A 14850-nucleotide genomic window follows, 5' to 3' on the forward strand; every position below is an offset into this window, starting at 1 on the left:
TGTGGACCCTGAAAGGTGAACATTGGAGGCTCAACATACAGCCGTTGTAAAGTTAGTTGTGTTCTGGTGCAGACTGGTGCTATAGAGAACAATATTGGAGGTGTCCAGGAAACTGGCACCTGGGGGCGAACCACAGAAGGCATGTCAGGAGCATTGAACAGTATTGGAGGGTGCCCGCATGGGATGAGCGGGTTAGGCACAGGGGCATTGGTAACCTCCCTAGACCTGGGGATCAACTCTGGGAACCCAGGGATTGAACTTGGCGGTTCCATACCATTAGACTAGGCGTCCCACATTTTCAATATGCGGAGACGCAACATCTTATTCTCTTCTGTAGCAGCTGCTGATTCTAGCTGCAGAATAGCCGATGTCGGGCTATCCTCAGGATCGATGATTGGTAGAGTACTTGCGGAGGTCATCTGTGCCTTTGGATCTTGTGAAGGAGAGGAGGCTAGACTACCAACAAAATCAACCACCAAAACCTGGCCAGTTTTCCCACCCAACAACCTTGTTAGTTTTTAAGACATTTAACATATAGGAAATCGCACGTTTTGATGCAATATAACTAAACAGTTAAACGTTTCTACCATGTGTTTGAACGGTTGCATGTTTCATCATGGCCTTAGTTAACCCTTTCAGTATGTACCCCTTTTCTTTTATTTTTGCCTCTCTTAATCACTCTTGATTTTTTTTTTCATTTCATTTTTGTCGTTCTTTTATTTTTTTAGCACTATCTTTTTTTTTGTCATTCTTTTATTTTTGTCACTATCTTTTTTCACTCAATTTTTTTTTTTAATTTATTTTTCACTCAATTTATTCTATGGCTATGATCGAATCCGATGGTGGTTGCCTACGTATCATGACGCGTCATGAATCAGATCTTGCGTTGTTCGGAAAGATCGAGAATGAAGTAAATAAGCTAACCCTTTTTTCCTTTCTTTTTTACTTTATAAAACTCAGACCAAGAAAGCTTTAAGGAAAGAAAAACATATTTGAATTTTGAATTTTTTTTTTCGTTTGGAATTTTCTTAAAAGATGCTTTAAAAGAAGAAAGAGATTTTTTTTTATTTTGATTTTTCTTTTATTTTTGAAAGAAAGACTTCTAAAAATTCCTTTTCTTTTGATTGGAACTTTGGGAATTTCAAAAGTAAAAGTAAAATATTTTTTTTTGAATTTTCATTTGTTTTCTCTTTTTCTAAGGAAGAAAGAAAATACTTTTTTGGATTTTGGATGTTGCCTCTTAATTTTCGAAAGAGGGACTTTTAAGAAAATATTTGGAATTTCTGAGCTTTTTATTTATTTACAAAAGTACTTCTAAAGAAAAGCAAAATTATTTTTGGACTTTAGTTTTTTTTAAAAAAAATTTGACATTTACAAAAGAAAGACTTATAAAGAAGAAAAGAATATTTTATTTTTTTTATTTTTGGAAAAATACTTCAAAACAAAGAAATCTCGTATGAAATACTCTAGAAAGAAGGAAACTATCTTTTTTTGAGTTTTATAATCTTCCCTTTTTTTGTTGTTTTGAATTTTCTAAGGAAAGATTTCTAAAGGAGGAACTAAAGGAAAATACTTTTTTTTTGAATTTTTGAAAATTAGGGCCGGAACCGATGAGGTTTGCCTACGTATCTCACATTCGGTGAGAATCAGACCCGCGTAGTTCGGTCAGTTTTGACGGAACAAGGGAAACATGGAACTTGAAAATTTTGGCTCATTTTGAAATGACTTTTTCTTTTTCAGAATTTCGGCAAAGTTTCAGGATTTTTCAAATACTTGGGTTTTGCAGAACCTGGTGAATTTTCTCTATCCTAGCTCACTCTGGTTTTCTTTTTCTTTTTCTTTTTTTGATTTTCTTTCCCTATTCTATAAGTCGGTCAACATGAAAGCCAAAACAAACAGATGCGTAAGTAGCACACAAGATGCATCAGGATAGTCTTTTTAGTTTCGAGTACACCTGTCCTAGACAGACCCAACCCCTGTGTTAAGTCCCCAAAGTCAAATGCACATGATGCAAACAAGCGTTCCTACTAGGGATCCGGTATGAGGCCGTGTTATACAAGGTTTAAAAACCTGAGTGTATTGTTCTAGACTTGTCTTACCCGAGCGGACAACTCGAGCCGAGGGGGGGCAACGTATCGGGAATACAGAAGCTTCACCGGCTTTGCAACTTGTCTGAACCTCGTTCTAAAATTGGGATATGACTCTAACAGAAAAGAAGTTACACGAAGTGTACACTTCCTAGATGATTTAGAAGACTCAGAGAGAGAAGGATTTTGTAGTGATTTATATACAGTCCAAACAATATCAAAGTGGTAAAAGCGACAATTAGCATATTAGGATCAAACATGTAAAAATCAGATAATAAATAAAGCCAAGTATAACAGCTATTCTAAGCTCGAATTCTTGAACCCTAAACCAAAAGTTCTGGGTTATAGTCCCCAGCAGAGTCGCCAGAGCTGTCACACCTCCTTTTTACCACCCGAGAGGGGATATATGGGAGTTTTTTTAATTAAAGTGACATTAATCGAAATGGGATTATTTATTCAATTTCAGAGTCGCCACTTGGGATATTTTATTTGGTGTCCCAAGTCACCGGTTTATTTTAACTCCCAATTCGAGGAAATTTGACTTTATTTAAAAGTCTGCGAACCAGAAATTCTAGATAAGGAATTCTATTAACCCGGGAGAAGGTGTTAGGCACTCCCGGATTCCGTGGTTCTAGCACGGTCGCTTAAACTATTAATAATTAGCCTATTATCTCATTTACTACATGTTTTAAACCTATTGTTCATTTTTAACTTTATAACCGCTTTTAATTATTTTGACCGCTTTTTAGGATTTATGGAATTATTTCTTGAACAAGTTTCGATTGTAGTACACTTGTCATTTTTGGAACAACACTGCAAACCACGCTACATGAAATGCACCCGTGGTTCGCGACATGTTTATTATATTATTGTTTGGAGTTATGATTGGGTCACATGAAATGCACACCCGAATTTGGGAATTAAGTATCATGACTATCCCACGGGAATCGTACCCATAGCCACGATGATTTATTATAAAACGGGCCTAAAGCAAACTATGGATGTTCGAAAGTGTTTTCTGTACTAAGTTAATATTAACGTGAGGGCCATAACTTATGGATTTTTGTTTGTGTATGGCACACCTCGATTTATTTTACAAAACTTTTACCTAACTAAAGCAGACTACGATGTTCTTGAGTTAATTCTTTCTCAGTTTGAGATTATTCCATAATTTAATTTGAACTAAAGTTAGTGTTCGACTTAATCAATATCAGTATCCAAATGGGCCAATTCAAAGTCGAGTTTGCAAACAAAGCAAACATATCATATTATGCTGGAGTTCCAGCATACTTATCTTGGAACTCCAGTATAATATGCTAGAGTTCAAGTATACTTATGCTGGAACTCCAGCATAATATACTGGCGTATTTTTTGTGTTTTGAATAGTGTTTTCGCTCAAATTATTATAACGACCCAACCAGTCGTTTTAAGCTCTAGCACGCTATTCAGCAGTTTGAGGCCATGAGCAGCTTTATTTCAGGTATTATGACTTGTACGCATGGTCAGAATTGAATTTCGGGGAGTTCGAAGTTGATTTGGGAAGAGAATTCTCATTTCGGAAGCTTTAAGTTGAAAGAATTAGCTAAGATTGGATTTTTGAGTAAATGACCTCGGAATCGGGATTCGAAGGTTCCAACAGGTTTGTATGATGATTTCGGACTTGGGCGTATGTCCGGATCGGATTTTGTAAGACACGGGAACGTTTTGGCGCCTATTGTGGAAGTTAACATTTTGGAATAATTTCATAAGTTTGGGTTGAAGTGCATTTCAGGGTTATCAATGTTCGTTTGGGATTCCAAGTTTGGAAATAGCTCCGTATGGTGATTCTGGAGTTGGTAGCACGATCGGAAGTGAATTCGGAGGTTCGTATGTTATTTTGAAGTCATTTGGCTAAAGATAGAAATTTGAAGGTTTTTGAGAAGTTTGACCGAGAGTTTGAATTTTTGATATCGGAGTCGAATTCCAATTTCGAAAGTTAGAGAAGGTCCGTAATGTCGAATATGACTTATGTGCAAAATTTGAGGTCAATCGGACGTGATTTGACGGGTTTCGGCATCGAATATAGAAGTTTAAAATTTCAAAGTTCATAAAGTTTGGATTGGAGTACGATTCATGATTTTGACGTTGTTTGATGTGATTTGAGGCCTCGAGCGTGTTCATATCATGTTTTGGGACATGTTGGTATAATTGGTTGAAGTCCCGGGGGTCTTGGGTGGATTTCGGAAGGCTAACAAATCGATTTCGGAAATTTGAAGCTGCTGAAAATCTGCAGCTTTTTCTGCTGCAGCTGCTGTTTTGGACAACAATGGTGCAATCAAGGAGGCTACTTTGGAAGCTTATATCTCAAAATCTATAAGGAATCTAAAAATTTGCAAAGTATAAAAGTGTTGCCCTTGCATTCTAGTTTTCAGAAAGTTAAATCATTCATGATTTGGACATTTATCAGAAAGTTATGATCGATTGAAGATGGCTGGTGGAGCAGTTTCGACAGAATTTTCTGATGCATGGAGCCGACTTTAGAAGCTCATATCTCGGAATATATAAAGCGTTATATGGTGTAAAACCTATCAAATAAAATATCTTTGAGTCTAGTTTCTAAATCTTCAAACCTTTTGTCATTTGGATATTTCTACAAGGAGTTATGGGCGTTTTAACAGAAGGTGTACATGAGAGGGAAATGGTAATAGGATGTACAACCTGCACAGCGCAAGGTACAACTCGATGAAGCTTGGGCAGTTGTTTTAAACACGAGTTTTAGACCATTTCTTTCATTTGGCTTGGATGATTTTTGAGAGGTCAATGAGGTATTTTCACCAAGCAACACTAGGTAATTGATTTCTTCCTATTTTGGAGTTAACTATGTGATCTTACATGGATTTAGACATGGAAAATTAGTATAAATTTGGGATTTTTGGAGAAGACCTAGAATTTGGAATTTTGGACTTTTAACTTGAATTTGAGCATGAAAATTTGAGCAAATTGTATATTTGAGTTAGTAAAGCTATGGGTAGAATTTATCTTCGAGAAATTTTAGAATCCGGGCACGTGGGCCCGAGAGCCTTTTGGTCAACTTTTCGAGCTGAGTTGGGAACTTATATAATTTGAATTGTTACAAGTATTAGAGTGAATTTTTATTGGTTTGCCCGTTGTTTGAATAGTTTTGGGGCGTTGTGCATCAATTGGAGTCTTTGGAAGCGCTTGGAAGTCGGTTATGGAAATTTCGGAGCGAGGTGAGTCTCCTTTCTAACCTTGTAAGAGGGAATGGTCTCTATAGGTGAAATAATTGGTTATGTGCTCCTATTTCTGGGGGATACGTACGCACGAGGTGACGAGAGTCCGTGAGTAGCTACTAATATGTGTAAGTCCGGGTAGTCTAGGATCCAAAAGCATGCTACACTTGGAATATCTGAAATCTTGTTGGCAGTTGAATTGCTTAAACCCTATCGAATTGGTAAATGAATTTCTAAAAGGACTAAACTTCATTTTCTTAAATCGTTAAAAAGGAATTGGCTTTTATTTGGATAAATATTCTTCGATAAATTCTTAATTGGCTGTTTGAGCATGTATTTCTATGTGTACCTGTGTCGCATGTATGATTCGCGAGCAGGGTGATTGTTTATTTAAATTTGACCGCGTCGCATGTATGATTCACGAGCAGGGTAATAGATGTATCTATGGTTCGCGCCGTTCGACCCTCGGCAGTGCACATTTTACATTTATGTTGGATCGGGTCGTACGACCTCGGCATGATTTGCGCATGCTTGTATTGCTTGCCTTGAGAGTTATTGATATTAATATTTGCTCTCCTCGACGTGAGATAATTGTTAATTAATGGATTATGAATCCAGAGACTTTTATTAAAAAGGAACTATTACCTGTTTCGTGACTTATTTGAATTTACTGTTGTTCTTAATAAATCTGTGATTTATCGCATTAATAATATTACTATTGGACTACTAACAAGTGTCGAAGTCGACCTCTCGTCTCTGCTTCTTCGAGATTAGATGGGATACTCATTGGGCACACGTTGTTTTTGTACTCATACTACACTTGCTGTGCATTTTTGTTGCACAGGTTCATATATGGCTAGTGGCTTAGTGGCATAGCAGCTTGGTTGATATGAAAACTTAGGTGAGCTACAATTATCGAGATGACCTGCAACCAACAGAGTCTCCTTCAGAGTATTGTACTGTATTTTCATTTTTGTCCACTTGTATTCCAGACAGTTACTGTATTTTATGTCATTCCCTAGTAAATGCTCATGCACATGTGACACCGGGTTCTGGAATGATTATGGGGTATCATGTATTAACTGCTTAACATTCATATTCGATTTGAAACGATTATCTTTTATTGGTAAAATTGAAGGAAAATCATAGTTTTCAAAATTATTAAAACGAAAATTTAATTAAGTATTTTGGTTAGCTTGCTTGACAACGGTGTCCGGCGCCATTACGACCCTTAGTGGATTTTGGGTCGTGACAACATGGTATCAGAGCACTAGGTTCCCTTAGGTCTCACGAGTCATGAGCGAGTCTAGTAGAGTCTTGCGGATCGGTACGGAGACGTCTGTACTTATCTTCGAGAGGCTACAGAGTTGTTAAAAACACTTCCCTTCTTGATTCCTCATCGTGCGATTTGATTCCTTGGGGCTTATGCCCTTGTTTCCTTCCTACTCAATCTTACGCGATGCAAACCGCTTGTTATAAATCGAGAATTGAAGAATTTTAATGGTACTACCGATGTGGAACGGGATGTTTCTCCCGGTATAGTTGATTTGGGCTATTGTCGTCGCCTTGCCGAAGGCTATCTTGTCATTTCAGCTTAGTAATAGTATTCCCGAGAGCTTTGAGTCTATGCACAGATTTCTACAATTGCTCATGATCGGTTGTCGCACAGTATGGGCGTGTTGGTAAAGTTCTTGCCTATATGTTGGGGCAGTGAAAGATTTGGAAGGAAGTTCTCTCAGTGCATGATTCTGAGGTTTGGTATTTCACTTCAGGCAGGGAAAAAGTAATTGGCCTATGAATGTCTTGATTTGGATCGATGGAGTAACGAGACTTGGTGTTTTCAAGTGTGGTGGAATTTTCATCTGCGACATGGTATCGTCATCCTCGATTGAATATGTTAAGTTCGCCAGTGTTATGATCTTCTGTAATTCGCATTTGGGGTAAGATATTGTGAAATACTATTGGAAAAACGACTATTAAATATCACGAGGTGCGGTGATTCAGGGTTTAATTTGTATTTCTAATGTTGACGGCTCGAGAACGATGATCTTCGGAAAGGTTTAAAGTTAGTAGCGATTGGTGGGTTCAAGTGTTATGAAGATAGATTTTATTTAAGGAAATAACCGAGTAGCAAAGGATGAGGAAGGACGTGTGGGAAGTGTCATGCGATGGTTAAACTTCTAGAAGACCAGGTGCAAGAAGTGGAGGTCGAGTAGTTACTTAAAGAAGTGAGTCTTCCCAAAGTGGGAGAGTGGCAGAGCAGTATGTGGATTCAGTGGTTGGGTCTACGAACTTGATTTTAAATATTGGCTATTATACGGCGGGAGATTTGATATGACGGAAAGGAGTTTCTTGATATGAAGGAGGTTACAACATAACTTTGAATTGGAGGATATTGTCGCATATTTAGTTAATGTCCACGAGGAGTGAATGGACTTGTGCAGCTGGTGAATGAGCACGGGCTTAGGTGGGTCATCTCCTGTGAGCAGATCAGCGGTCATGTGGTTGGCGAAGCCTCTGCGAAGGATCCTACTGGCTATCTGGTGAAGGGGTCGGACATGTGAACATGGTTAACGATTCAAAGTATTCATAAATGGTGTTATAGAAAGATTTCAAGAACTCGGCAGGATGGTTGTGCTAGATCTATGTCAATATGAGATAAAGAATACTGGTGAATTCTGGATATTGTGTATTAGTGGCTTCAAGCTAAGTGGGAGAGTCCCACCGCCTATGATTGGGTTGCATGGTTAACTACTTGTGAGATTTTTGGTTATTAGCATATTGATGGGTTGTTTCAGCTACGGGAAAGGAACATAAGTGGTAATTCGAGCAAAGGAATTGTTAAATGTGTGCTATGGTTGGCCTTATTAGCTCATGTTTAGACTTGGGGAAGGATTCAGGAATTATGCCTTGTATAGATGCGGGTTTCAAGGGAAGTGATTCTGCCGGGTGCTTCGCCGAGAGGGTTTTCACATGCTAGAAGATTCATAGAGTTGATTATATTCGGGGTCAAGTCATAGCGGGTGGCTCTCAACAACGGTCCTAGTTGATTCAAAGGGTAAAGCGTGGTGCCTAATGATTTCGAGCCTATAGGTACGGTTAAGAATCAAGCTTGTGTAGCAGGTTATGAGAAGAGGCCTATAATGTTCTATGATGTTTTACTTGCAGCGTAGCATTTGGGAGGTACGAAATGGTTCGTGGGATTTGAGACAGCATGGTCTCGTGATTCAAGGTCACTCGGGGTGAGTGCGGATGGAGTGTGTTATGTGTTGAATGGAGTTATTGTTATTTCTAAGGCAATCAAGGATAAATTGGGAGAAGATAAATTGGTTAGCCATAGTTGAATTGGCATATTGGTGGTAGTGATCAGTTCCTTCAGCGTAATCAAGTTATGCGAATGATTTGTGACGGTACATGCAAGGCTTGTCGGCCGCCTTAATTGATGTTACTCAGAAGTATTCTATTGTTATGGCCTGTTATGTGTAGGCGGATCCCAGAATTGTCATGGTGGCTTAGGCCACTACTTGGAGATTTGCATATTCTACGGTTATGAGAATTCACCTGAGTGTTGCTATGGTTCTCCTGAAGTGAGTTAAGTAAAAAGTTTTTACATGATGAAGTATTAATCAATTAGTGGTATGGAATTTGAAGTGAGGATCAAGGTTGAAATTTGGTGATTACGAGGATATCACGAGCTCGGATGAGCAGGAAAGAAGTTTCGATGTTTAAAGTAAGTTGGTATTGTCTTCAGCGTCACCTAATATCGGTGTTTTGTGAAAAGGGCTTTGCATCCTGGCTAAGGATTCTTGATCGCTTTTCAGCGTTAGTGCGACTGGTGGTTTAGATGTACAAACCTGTTATCTATTACGGAAGGTTGTGGGAGTGGGCCCCACGGGAAGGTTGTATAAATGTGGTGTGTAGTCACTTGATTGATTAAAGAGTTAAACCAAGTATGAAGATTGTGGTGATGTCGTTAAATTGAGAATTGATGCTTGGAGGGTACTCGATTTATTGGGTTGTGGACTGTGGAGGATTACTCCGGTTATGATGGTTGTTCTTATGTGTTATGAGAAAAAAGGGAGTTATTATGGACCTTTGAAAGGTTATTAGCCTAGTTCAGTGCGATCAAAATCAGCTTGAGGTATGTGGATGGATTTAAATGTGAATATGGGCCTTATATCAGGCCGAATGTGTTCATTTCAGCATAGCGCTCCTTATGGAGGAGTATTCAAACATAGGGTGTCATTTCGTCGTCGGCTATTTCATGTAATGCTATATTGTGCCGTGTGAGTTGTGAACGGCTCGATAATTTTCTTATGTATTGAGGTTCCGCGTAGCGATGGTGATATGTGAGCATGATGGCTCTTTAGCTTCAGAACATATATCGCACCTCAGTTGTGCTTGAGTTTTGTAGCCTATGACACTATATGTCTCCCTAGGGATGGTATTATGCACTTAGCGTGCTTGTGACCGATATTCGGTATTTTGTTGTAATGAGCAATTTAGCTCGATGTATATCTCCTTATGTGAATTCTATGTGTGGATCGGGTGGCACTCCACCATGGGTATGTTATTTGGATCGGGTTGCACGCTGCAACAGTGTGATGTTGAGTACGGTTTTCTATATGCTATTTTTGTATGCCTTGTTTCCTATTTTCTAAGGAAAGTCCATATTAGTGCGTGGGTTATATAGTTCCTTCTAGAGTTCGTTTTTATTTTGTGACGTTCGAGTTCATAGCCTTTTGGCACATTGTGGCATCATATGAGACTTTTGATCACGTTCGGGATGGCTTATTGCCTGAGCGGTTCGTATTGGGTGAGACGAGATCATTGGATTTAGGATCAGTGCAATCTGATCATATGAAGTATATTAAGGAGCTAAGAACATTATTTGGTTCAGAATGAGGTGATGGTTCCTGTCAGGAGTATAGACCCAATGATTTGTTGATTCGGTAGTTGGGTATGAATTTCTACACACCTCTTCCGTCTTGACGGTATTGTAAGAGTTAGAGCAAGACCTGTGTAGGTTATGAGGTGCAATGGGAGCATCAGATTCGTGGAATTTCGACTAATTGGATTAGAGAATGTTATTGTGGTCCTGTGAGTAAAGTGGTGCAAGGTGTGAATTCAGCTAAGGTATGTAGTCATGTTTTGGTGCTACGGGTAGTTATTAATATGGTGAGCGTATGTTGGAACATGCCTCGTAGAGAATTCTGGATGTATGAATTGGGATCTAAGGCTTATTTGCTTAAGTGAAAAAGGATATCTTCAGATTGATCGAGCTAGGGTGCCCAGCTGAGTTGTGGTAACACGGGTAGGTGCTCGAGGTGTTAAACACTGATTTCGGACAACCCCAACACAGTTCTTAGCACGTTCGAGGACGAACGTATGTTTAAGTGGGAGAGAATGTAACGACCCAAATGGTTGTTTTAAGCTCTAGCGCGCCATTCAGCAGTTTGAGGCCATGAGCAGCTTAATTTCGTGTATTATGACTTGTACACGTGGTCGAAATTGAATTTCGGGGAGTTCGAAGTTGATTTGGAAAGAGAATTCTCATTTCGGAAGCTTTAAGTTGAAAGAATTAGCTAAGATTGGATTTTTTAGTAAACTCGGAATCGGGATTTGAAGGTTCCAGCAGGTTCGTATGATGATTTCGGACTTGGGCGTATGTCCGGATCGATTTTTGGAAGACACGGGAACGTTTTGGAGCCTATTGTGGAAGTTAGCATTTTGGAGTAATTTCATAAGTTTGGGTTGAAGTGCATTTTAGGGTTATCAATGTCTGTTTGGGATTCCAAGCCTGGGAATAGCTCCGTATGGTGATTCTGGAGTTGGGAGCGCGATCGAAAGTGAATTTGGAGGTCTGTAGGTCATTTTGAAGTCATTTGGCTAAAGATAGAAATTTGAAGGTTTTTGAGAAGTTTGACCGAGAGTTTGACTTTTTGATATCGGGGTCGGATTCCAATTTCGAAAGTTGGAGCAGGTCCGTAATGTCGAATATGACTTTTGTGCAAAATTTGAGGTCAATCAGACGTGATTTGACGGGTTTCGGCATCGAATGTAGAAGTTTAAAATTTCAAAGTTCATAAAGTTTGGATTGGAGTACAATTCATGATTTCGACGTTGTTTGATGTGATTTGAGGCCTCGAGCGAGTTCGTATCATGTTTTGGGACATGTTGGTATAATTGGTTGAAGTCCTGAAGGTCTTGGGTGGATTTCGGAAGGCTAACGGATCGATTTCGGAAATTTGAAGCTACTGAAAATTTGTTGCTTTTTCTGCTGCAGCTGCTGTTTTGGACAACAATGGTGCAATCGAGGAGGCTACTTTGGAAATTTATATCTCAAAATCTATAAGGAATCTGAAAATTGCAAAACATAAAAGTCGTTGCCCTTGCATTCTAATTTTCAGAAAGTTAAACCATTCATGATTTGGACATTTTATCAGAAAGTTATGATCTATTGAAGATGGCTAGTGGAGCAGTTTCGAGAGAATTTTCTGATGCATGGAGCCGACTTTAGAAGCTCATATCTAGAAATATATACAGATTTATATGGTGTACAACCTATCAAATGAAAGATCTTTAAGTCTGGTTTCTAAATATTTAAACCGTTTGTCATTTGGATATTTCCACAAGGAGTTATGGGTGTTTTAACATAAGGTGTACAACAGGGGGAAATGGTAATAGGATGTACAACCTGCACATCGCAAGGTACAACTCGATGAAGCCTGGACAAATTGTTTTAAACACAAGTTTTGGCCCATTTCTTTCATTTCTTTCATTTGGCTTGGACGATTTTGGAGAACTCAAGGAGGGATTTTCACCGAGCAACACTAGATAAGTGATTTCTTCCTATTTTTCAGTTAAATATGTGATCTTACATGGATTTAGACATGAAAAATTAGTATAAATTTAAGATTTTTGGGGAAGACCTAGAATTTGGAATTTTGGACTTTTACCTTGAATTTGAGCATGCAAATTTGAGCAAATTGTATATTTGAGTTAGTAAAGCTATGGGTAGAATTTATCTTCGAGAAATTTCGGAATCCGGGCACGTGGGCCCGAGGGCATTTTGGTCAACTTTTCGAGCGGAGTTGGGAACTTATACAATTTGAATTGTTACAAGTATTAGAGTGAATTTTTATTGGTTTGCCCGTTGTTTGAATAGTTTTGGGGCGTTGTGCATCAATTGGAGTCTTTGAAAAGGCTTGGAAGCCGGTTATGAAAATTTCGGAGCGAGGTGAGTCTCCTTTCTAACCTTGTAAGAGGGAATTGTCCCCATAGGTGAAATAATTGGTTATGTGCTCCTATTTGTCGGGGCTACGTACGCACGAGGTGATGAGAGTCCGTGCGTAGCTACTAATATGTGTAAGTGCGGGTAGTCTAGGATCCAAAAGCATGCTACACTTGGAATATCTGAAATCTTGTTGGCAGTTGAATTGCTTAAATCCTATCGAATTGGTAAATGAATTTCTAAAAGGATTAAACTTAATTTTCTTAAATCGTTAAAAAAGAATTGGCTTTTATTTGGATAAATGTTCCCCGATAAATTCTTAATTGGCTGTTTGAGCATGTATTTTTATGTGTACCTGCGTCGCATGTATGATTCGCGAGCAGGGTAATTATTTATTTAAATTTGACAGCGTCGCATGTATGATTCGCGAGCGGAGTAATAGATGTATCTATGGTTCGCACCGTTCTACCCTCGGCAGTGCACATTTTCCATTTATGTGGATCGGGCCGTACGACCTCTGCATGATTTGTGCATGCTTGTATTGCTTGCCTTGAGAGTTATTGATATTGATACTTGCTCTCCCCGACTTGAGATAATTAATTAATGGATTATGAATCCGGAGGCTTTTAATAAAAAGGAACTCTTACCTGTTTCGTGACTTATTTGAATTTACTATTGTTCTTAATAAATCCGTGATTTATCGCATTAATAATATTACTATTGAACTACTAGCAAGTGTCGAAGTCGACCTCTCGTCTCTACTTCTTCGAGATTAGACGAGATACTCATTGGGTACACGTTATTTTCGTACTCATACTACACTTGTTGTGCATTTTTGTTGCACTGGTTCATATGTGGCTAGTCGCTTAGTGGCATAGCGGCATGGTTGATATGGAGACTTAGGTGAGCAACAATTATCAAGACGACCCGCAGTCAGCAGAGTCTCCTTCAGAGTATTGTACTGTATTTTCATTTCTGTCCACTTGTATTCCGGACAATTACTGTATTTTACGTCATTCCCTAGTAAATGCTCATGTACTTGTGACACCGGGTTCTGGGATGATTATGGGGTATCCTGTATTAACTGCTTAACATTCGTATTCGATTTGAAACGATTATCTTTTACTGGTAAAATTGAAGGAAAATCATAGTTTTCAAAATTATTAAAACGAGAATTTAATTAAGTATTTTGGTTGGCTTGCCTGACAGCGGTGTCCGGCGCCATCACGACCCTTAGTGGATTTTCGGTCGTAACATTTATCTTTACATGAAAAGTGGCTAAATTTCAATTACTTTTGAAACTGGGCTATTTTTGAATGATCAGTTGTAAATCTGGCTATTTTTTAATTTCACCCCTTTACTTCACATAAGTTAGCAGAATTTATGGGCCTTACGACATGTGCTTTGCTCTTCCGCTTGATGAGAGAATTAAGTTAAAATAGCATAAGCTAGCTAGTTTTCGTACTGGTCATTTAAAAATAGCCAGCGTTTGTCAGGTCATTGAAAAATAACTACTATTTTGCTGTAATAGAGACCGGTCCAGCATAATATACTGGAGTTCGGTGCACATTTGTATGAACCTCCAGCATATTATGCTGGACCGGTATACTTTGCTAGCTCCAGTATAATATACTGGAGATTGGAGCACCGGTGCTCCAATCTCTAGTATATTATGCTGGACCAGTATATTATATTGGAACTCCAGTATATTAGACTGGAGTTCCAATATAATATACTGGAACTCCAGTATATTAGACTGGAGTATGTTTTCGGATTTTGAACAATGTTTTCGTTTAGATTTCTCTTTACATAAAAAATAGCTAAATTTCAATTACTTTTGAAACTGTGGCTATTTTTTAATGACCACTTATAAATCTAATTATTTTTTAATTTCGCCCGTTAATTCTAGCATATGGTCTCAACTCTCACGTTGAGTATGAGAAATTTGTGTGGGGTGACCACTTTTTGTGCCTATAAGTTTTTAGCAGCCACAGTATTTTAAATGTAATGGAAAATAGCCACTTTTAACGTAAAAATAATATTTGGACAAACAGTACCCTTAAAATATGATGATTTTGAACATTTATCAGTACACACCCAATAATTTATTCCTAGAATTCAAAAATACCCTACAAGAAAATCAAATTGTATCACTTTCTTCACTTAAATTTTGTGTACCGATCTTTTATGGAAAATGAGGTAATTAAACTCACCTCTAACGTATATTTTTCCAATTTTTTTTCTAAGGTATTATATATAGTAATAGTTCTCTAGGTTTGAGTAAACAGTCCTGACTCTT

This window comes from Nicotiana sylvestris, chromosome 6 (assembly GCF_000393655.2).
Source record: "Nicotiana sylvestris chromosome 6, ASM39365v2, whole genome shotgun sequence".
NCBI lineage: Eukaryota > Viridiplantae > Streptophyta > Magnoliopsida > Solanales > Solanaceae > Nicotiana > Nicotiana sylvestris.